Here is an 8371-nt window from a genome sequence, read left to right on the forward strand (position 1 = left end):
GATGGCGTGGTGGTTAAGGTGCTGCACACTCCCACATGGCCGACCATGGTTCGAGTCCTAGACCTGGTGGCTTCCTTTCTCACTTTCCCTCTCTCTCTTTCCTCCTCTGGGTCTCTCTCTGGTCAAATTAAAATAAATGAGTGACTAAATAAAATTTTAAAAAATACTGATAATAATAATAAATAATATTAACTAAATAATCTTTTTAAAGAAATCATAATTAACTATTTTATTTAAGCTGACTATTGATTATCTGAATACCTCCTATCATAACAAATATTATGCAGTTCTTTTACAATGCCAAAATAAATTCTAGAGATGACATAATCTCCTACTTGTAAGATTGTTAAATCATTGTAATGCTTGAGCTAACATATAGAAGGAATAAAACTAATTCATAATAAATATAATATGCTAGGACCAGCAGATGGCATAATGGTTACATCGCTGGACTCCACATAGTCTACCGCAGTTTGGGTCCCAGACCTGGCAGCTTAAAAACTCACACCAGGGGACCAGCAGATGGAGTAATGGTTACATCACTGGACTCCCAAATAGTCAACCAAGTTTTGAGTCCTGGCCCTAGCAGCTTAAAACTCACACCAGGCACATGTGTGTGTGTGTGCCCAAATTCCCAAGAGGAGAATGGAGGAGAAGGGATTGCAGCATGGCCATCCCCCCTGGGAGGTAATGTCTCACTTCCTGTCTCTCTATCTCACTCTTTCTCTCTGGCAAGCACACATGTTCTAAAACAAAAATCTCTCTCTTAAAAAAGAAAAAATCACACCAGGCACGTTTGTGTGCATGTCTAAAACCCCGAGAGGAGAATGCAGGAGAAGGGATTGTGGCATGGCCATCCCCCCTGGGGGGTGATTTCTCTCTCTCTCTGTCTCTCTGGCAAGCACACATGCCCTTTAGCAAAAACATCTCTCTAAAATTAAATAAATAATAAATAAAAGATGCCTTTCAATATTTGAAGTGCTCAGGCACATCTACACGAGAAGCATAATAAAGTAACCAGATACTTGGTCCTGTCCATAGCATGATCACGAATTCCTCAGCTACAAATGCATGCTGGCTCAGATGTGCTTACTGGCGACTCAAGTACCACAAGAGGTGATACCATCAGTGATGAGTAAACCACTTCCGGTAGTATTCTGAAAAACATAAAGTATACACTTCCTTCCATTTACATGGTAATTACATTCCTGGAAAAGTCAGTGTATATTAAAATTATGCTAAAAGCACTTTGAGATTATTCATAAAACAGATTTAAATTCTAAGTCTATATAATTATAAACAGATTTGCCAGCTACATGAATAGCTGTAGACCATTTTAAATCCATGAGAGATGGGGCCAGCAGGTGGCGTGGAAGTTAAGGTGCTGGATTCCACATGGCCAACTTTGTGGTTCGAGTCTCAGACCCCATGGCTTGAAAATCATGCTGGGCGCTTGTATATATCCAAAATCCCAAGAGGAGACTGAAGGAAACAGGACTGTGGCATGACCATACACCCTGAGGAGTGACTTCTCACTTTCTCTTTCTCACCCTCTTCCTCTCTTTGGCGAGCACATGTGCCCTACAGAGAAAAAAAATGTGAAATTTAGAATAATTTATCATACTGTACTGCCTTACAAATTACTGGATATTCACCGTCACAGATCTTTTCCCACAAAATACCAATGGCATCTTCTAATCATCTTGATCTCCAAAACTATGCCTACAAATTTTCAAAATACCTCTAGAGGCCACTACCATTAAGAATCACTGATTGAGGGCCAGCAGATAGCATCGCGGTTACGTCGCTGGACTCCCACATGGCCGACCACAGTTCAAGTCCTGGACCCAGTGGCTTTAAATTCACACGAGGCGTGTGTGCGTGCGTACCCAAGATCCTGGGAGAATGGAAGAGGAGAGATTGCAGTGTGGCCATCCCCCTCTCAGGGGTGATTCCTAATTTTCTGTCTCACTGTCTCTCTCTCTCTCTCTCTGGCAAACTCATGCACCCCATAGTAAAAACCTCTAAAAAAAACAAAGGAAAAGAATCACTGATTGAGACTGAGTAAAGGTACATTTTGTAATGAAGCACTGTAATCCTTTATATTTTACTTTTATACTGGATTGGTTTTATAGATTAGAACACTAAATTCATCCTGAAGCTGAATTATCCAGTTAGACCAAAACTGCCATTCCAAAAAAGATAAAAAACACATTCCCTGAGAACTTGGCAGGTTGTTAGATATGGCGAAATGCTTTACTCCCTACTTTGTGTGAACTTCTCCACACTAAGGAAATAAGAGTTTGAAAAGCAGAGAGAAGGGGGCGGCGGCTGGCAGGTGCCATGGTGGTTAGAGGCACTGCATTCCCACATGCCCAACTGTGGTTTGGGTCCCAGACTCAAAACTAGTGGCTTACTTTCCAACTTCCCTCTTCTCTCCCCTCTCTTCATCTCTGTGTGGTCAGATTTTAAAAAAATAATAGTAATGACAAATGGAATTAAATAAATAAATCTTTTTAAGGAAGAAAAGTGGAGAGAAGGGGCTGGTTCTGCAGTACCATAGTCATGCACTGCTCAAGAGAAGTCAGATCCCACGTGGCAACCACAGTTTGAATCCCTCGCCTGGTCAGCCTGAGGCACACCTGGAGCACGTATGAATGACCATGATCTGACAGGTTGGAGGACTAGGGGAAGAAGACCATTGCCTGACCAGACCTCGTGGAGGTGCTCACCTCGCTCTCTCACATGCCTCTATCCTGAATAAAGGAGAAAAAAAAAAAAAAAAAAAAAAACTTTTAAGTGGCAGAAGGTCAGAGTCCCTAAAAAGAGGGGCTTTTGACAAGGTGAAGCTTTTGGTAGAGGAAAAAAACAGACCTTGACTGTAAAATATGATTATTTCTTTTAAATAACATGGTTGGCACAAAATGGGCTAGTTTCCCCGCTACTTCTACATCATTTTAGTTTATTAGTAAATGGCTGCTTTTTTAATGCCTTAGACTTTTACCTTTTTATATCTTTCTATGAATACATAATTTAATTATCTAATGTTTACATAATTTAATTATCTAATGTTTCTATAGTAATGGAATAAAAAGCAACATTCTTTTTTGTTTGTTTTTTAGAGAAGTTTTTGCTAGAGGGCGTGTGCGCTCACCAGAAAGACAGAGAGACAGAAAGTGAGAAATCACACCCCAGGGGCATGGCCAGGCAGCAATCGCTTCTTCTCTATTCTCTTCTCAGGATCCTGGGCATGCATGTACATGCGCCTGGTTTGAGTTTAAGCCCCCGGGTCCAGGACTCAAACTGTAGTTGATTACATGGTAGTCCAGCAACATAGCCATTATGCCAACTGCTGGTCCCGAAAAAGCAACACTCTTAACTTCCCCTAAAGAAATGTATTTTTTTGAGTTCTTAGAAAACTGCTTTGGGGACCAGCAGATGGCAAAATGGTTATGTTGCTGAACTCCCACATAGCTGACTGAGGTTCAAGTCCCAGACCCAGTGACTTAAAACTTACGCCAGGCATGTGTGCTTGTACACCCAAGAGAATAATGAAGAATGTATTGTGGTGTGGCCATCCCGCCTGGGTGGTGATTTCTCGCTTTCTGTCTCTCCCAACTTCCAAAATGCTTATTTTTTAATTGCTAAAAATAAACTTCCAGGGGCCAGAAGGTGGCGTGGTAGTTAAAAGTGCTGGACTCCCACATGACCGATGGCAGTTTGAGTCACAGACCTGGCAGCTTGCTTTCTCACTTTCTCTTTCTCTCTCTCTGTCTCTCCCTCTCTTTCACTCTGTTCCTCTCTGGTCAAACTTAAATAAATAAATAAAGTTAAATAAAAATAATTCTTAAAAATAAACTTCCAATGGGGACCGGCAGGTGGCACAGTGGTTAAGATGCTGGACACTCCCACATAGCCAACCACGGTTCAAGTCCTGGACCTGGTGGTTTGCTTTCTCACCTTCCCACTTTCTCTCACTCTCTCCATCTCTCTCTGTGTCTCTCTCTGGTCAAATGAAAATGAATGAATAAATAAAATGAAATAAATAATTCTTTAAAAAATAAATAAACTTCCAAAAATTTAGAAAAGGACATTTTTTGTGTAAAATATCCATGTTACCATTCCTCACTCTAAGGAAAATCCTCCCTCTCCCACCGCATGCTCTCTAACTCAGTTACTAACCTACCTTGCCTATGGCCTGCACTCCTGGCCATTCCCGTCCTCTGACAGAGCGCACGTTCTCATTAGTTATACTGTTGAATCGCAGGGTAAATGTTGTGAGCCAGCGCCGTTACTCAGTTATCTCAGGGACTTGTTCTTTGCTCCTCAGGACTAATCAAGCAGAGTCATCACGAGCCAAAACTCAACAGCTTCTGTGGTGATTTTATCACCAGGAAATGTGTTCATCCTTCAGAAAGATTGTCGCCAGGACAGAAGAAATAAAGGAGTTAAAATTGCTTCAGACCATTGACTCGTTCAGTCCCTCTAGATTCATAGATCGAATTGGCTTTTAGGGGGTGGGAGGAATTATGAGAGGAGCTCCCAGAGAAAGCTTACAAATTGATCATAGCCTCGGTAACACCAGGAGGTGTAAGTGTGATCACCATGGAGGAAATGCCAAAAGTAGCTGGAAGCTTGGGAAATGGGAGGGAAAAGAAGCAATCAACACCTTTTCTTTTTTTCTTCTGGCTTATTGTGTTTAGGGGTGGGTGTTGCCATGAATTATGAATCTAAGAATGACCTTTCAAGGGGCCGGAAAGTGGCATGGTGGTTAAAGGCGCTGGACTCCCGCATGGCTGACCACGGTTCAAGTCTCAGACCTGGTGGCTTGCTTTCTCACTTCCTCTCTCTCTCTCTGTCTCTCTCTGATCAAACTGGAAAATAATAATGATAATAATAATAAATAAAGTTAAAATAATTTTAAAAAAAAAGAATGGCCTTTCAAAAGAAAGAAACACAATAGATTGTAAAATATTCCATCATTATAAGTGCAATTTAGTAGTTATTACTGAACTGAAAGTAGGTTTGTAAGCACTATAAAAATAAAGACATTTTGGGACCAGCAGTTAGCGTAATGGCTATGTTGCTGGACTCCCATGTAGTTGACCACGGTTCGAGTCCCAGACCCGATGGCTTAAAACTCACAGTGGCTTAAAACTCATGTTGGGCACATGTGTGTGTGTGTGCCCAGGATCCCAAGAGGTTAATGGAGGAGAAGGGACTGTGGCATGGCCATCCCCCCTGGGGGGTGATTTCTCGCTTTCTGTGTCTCTCTCTCTCTCTCTGTCTGGTGAGCGCACACGCCCTATGGCAAAAACCTCTTAAATAAATAAAGACATTTCATAAACCTATCCAGAAAGAGCACCTGTTCCAGATATACTCACAAAATATTTTTTTGAGAATTATTTAATTTTTATTATAATTATTTTTTAATTTGCTGCAGGGCACATGTGCTCACCAGAGAGTGAAAAAGTAAAAAGCCAGGTCCAGGACTCAAACCATGGTCAGCCATATGAGAGTCCAGCACCTTAACTACCATGCCTGCTGACTCCACCACATTTTTTTTTTCTTTAAGAGGGAGACTTTTGCTATAGGGTATGTGTACTCTAGAGAGAGAGAGAGACAGAAAGGGAGAGAGAGCGACAGAAAGACAGAAAGAGAGAAACCACCTCCCACCAGGGGAGATGGCCACACTGCAGTCCCTACTCCTCCATTTTCTTCTCGGGATTTTTGGGCACACATGCCTGGCATGAGCTTTAAGCCACCAGGTCCAGGACTCAAACCACAGTCAACTATGTGGGATTCCAGTGATGTAACCATGATGCCATCTGCTGGTCCCCAAAATATTATTTAAAGTAGGTATACTGGGCCAGTCCGAGGCGTGGTGGTTAAAGACAACTAGATCCCATATGGCCAGCTGCACGGTTGAGTCCTGGACCCACCAGGTTGAAAGACACACCTGGTGCATGTGTACATGTGTCCAAAATCCCAAGAGAAGGGAGTAAAAGGGATTGCTGCATGGCCATCTCCCTGGGGGATGATCTCTCTCTCTCTCTCTCTCTCTCTCTCTCCTGCAAGTGCATGATTCCTATAGCAAAATAATTATATATATATAAAAGAAACATGTCCAAATATATCTAGAACTGCTTACTTACAGTTAAGAGAATATAAATGCCTCCAAATTTAGGGGGCTGGACAATGGTGCATTGGTAAAATGGAACACTCTGCAGGGCTGACCCACATGGGAAGGTTCTAGTTTCGCCTCTGGAGACCTCCCTGAGTGTATTGAGCATGTGTGCCCATGGTCCAGGGCCTGCTGGAGCACTGAGTGGATAGTGAATTCTGTATCTAGATCCTATTGGAGGTGCTCTATCTCTCACACTCATGGAAAAAATAAATAAAATTTCATTTATTTATGTATTTATTTATTGAGAGAGTATGTGTGCATGAGATAGCACCCTCAAGGCCCAATGGGGTGTGGTCATACCACAATCTTCCTTCCTCCACTTCTCCATCCTGTCAGGATTTGGGGAATACATATACACATATCCAGTATATTTTTAAGACACAGGGGCCAGGATTCAGACTATAGTTGGCCATGTGGGATCCAACTCCTAACGCACAATGCTTAATTAGTGCACTACAGAGTCAGCCCAATAAATTAACGGTAAATACCTACCGATTCTAAAGAATCTTTTAAGATTACCACTTGAATAAATCATTGCTTATAATAATAATACAATCTGGATATTGTGTGTGTGTTTTTAAAACTTTAAAGTTTACACACCTATTGATGTAGGTAGGCATATATAAAAATTTTTCCCCAGGAACTCCTTGAAGAATTATCAAAATCCAGTTGGAGGTCAGGGAGTGGCACAGTCGTTAAGGCACTGGACTCCCACATTGCCGACTGCGGTTCGAGTCCCAGACTCAGTGGCTTGAAACTCATCCCAGGTACCTGTACCTGCATACCCAAAACCCCAGGAGAAGAATAGAGGAAAAGGGATTGCTGTGTGACCATCCCTCCTGGGGGGTGATTTCTCACTTTCTCTCTTTCTGTCTTTTTTCTCTGTCCCCCCAGCAAGTGTATACACCCTATAACAAAAATATCTCTTTAAAAACAAAACAAAAAACAGACAATTCAGGATTTACTGGGATAAGCCTATACTCATCCCTCCCTTCCAATGAATAACATTAAACTTTGCCTAAAATGAGTAAGCAAACATAGAAATGACCTCCCTTTTTAGTCTGAATAAAGTAGCATTGGAGGATATTTCTCAGGGACAGGATTTCAAAAATGGATCTTAGTTCCACGTGGAGGTCTGTGAGGCAATCCGCAGAGGAGAGAAGGCTAGGGAGATCCTTGTGAGGACAGCTATAAAGACAGGGGGTTCCTAGTGGGGCCAGCTGCCACAGCTGAGTCACACACGCAGACTGTAGCTTTCTGCTCTCTGGCCGACAGCAGCCATAGCATCCTTATTGTTGTAACTCCCAGATTGTGATACTGTCACAAAACTGTTGCTAGGCAACAAATGTGGTTACCAGGTCTCAGCGAATAGCTGAAGGGGAAAGCAAAGTGTTGCACCATTGTAGAGTAACCATAGCAATGACCTACTATTACAGACTAAAGAATTATCATTAACAATGTTAAAGTATCAGACAGAGGCCCTGAATCTGGAGGCTTCCAAGCAGTATCTCTGCATAATTGAGGGATCTAGGAACAGATCTCCATTCTTTCGAAGCTCTTCACTCATTCTTTCTGTGGGAGAGCCTTCATCGTTATATTTATTTTCAAATAGCGTTCAGTTTTGAAGCTACTGGTAAAATGGGATAAACTATTACAGTGAGCCAAAAGCAGATTAGCCTGTTTCCTCATCTATGGTCATGTAGCGTTACTTGCGTTAAACGGAACGTCTATTTGATATGAAAAACCACTGTGCATTAGCATTAAACCGCAGCTATGGAACGCTGTCATAAAATAACCCCCGTAAACTGACAACTAACCTGCGTTCTCTAAGTTGAATACTTCCTGACAAAATAGGAGGCCTAGATGCTCTTTTAATAGTCACTGCTTTGAAGCACTTTAGATTTTTCCAAAACTGAGCCCTAAAATCTGTTAAAAAAAAAAAATGTCGCCCGCTAGGACACTTCAAGGCAGAGTCTCTCTTCAATCTCATTAAGCATCCTGTAAGATTTGGTCTCAGGGACCTCGCCGCGGCGATCGGGTCTAGCAGCTCCCTGGAGAAGCAAGGAAAACCCGGTTTCTACTCCTTGGGAAGCAGAGAAACCTGGGCGCTCGGGTGGGTGCCGAAGCTGGACTCAGCGCGCTGGGGAAACCACTCCCCGCGCGCGCCGAGCCCGGGGAAGGGGG

General features: G+C 42.4%; 1 protein-coding gene across 2 annotated transcripts in view; it reads left to right on the forward strand.

Annotated features, from left to right (window-relative positions):
* Positions 1-8371, forward strand: part of ARB2A (ARB2 cotranscriptional regulator A) — a 473507-nt gene that overhangs the window by 463050 nt on the left and 2086 nt on the right. The gene's annotated exons all lie outside the window — the stretch shown is intronic.

This window comes from Tupaia chinensis, unplaced genomic scaffold, assembly GCF_000334495.1.
Source record: "Tupaia chinensis unplaced genomic scaffold, TupChi_1.0 Scaffold143642_1, whole genome shotgun sequence".
NCBI classification, from domain to species: domain Eukaryota; kingdom Metazoa; phylum Chordata; class Mammalia; order Scandentia; family Tupaiidae; genus Tupaia; species Tupaia belangeri.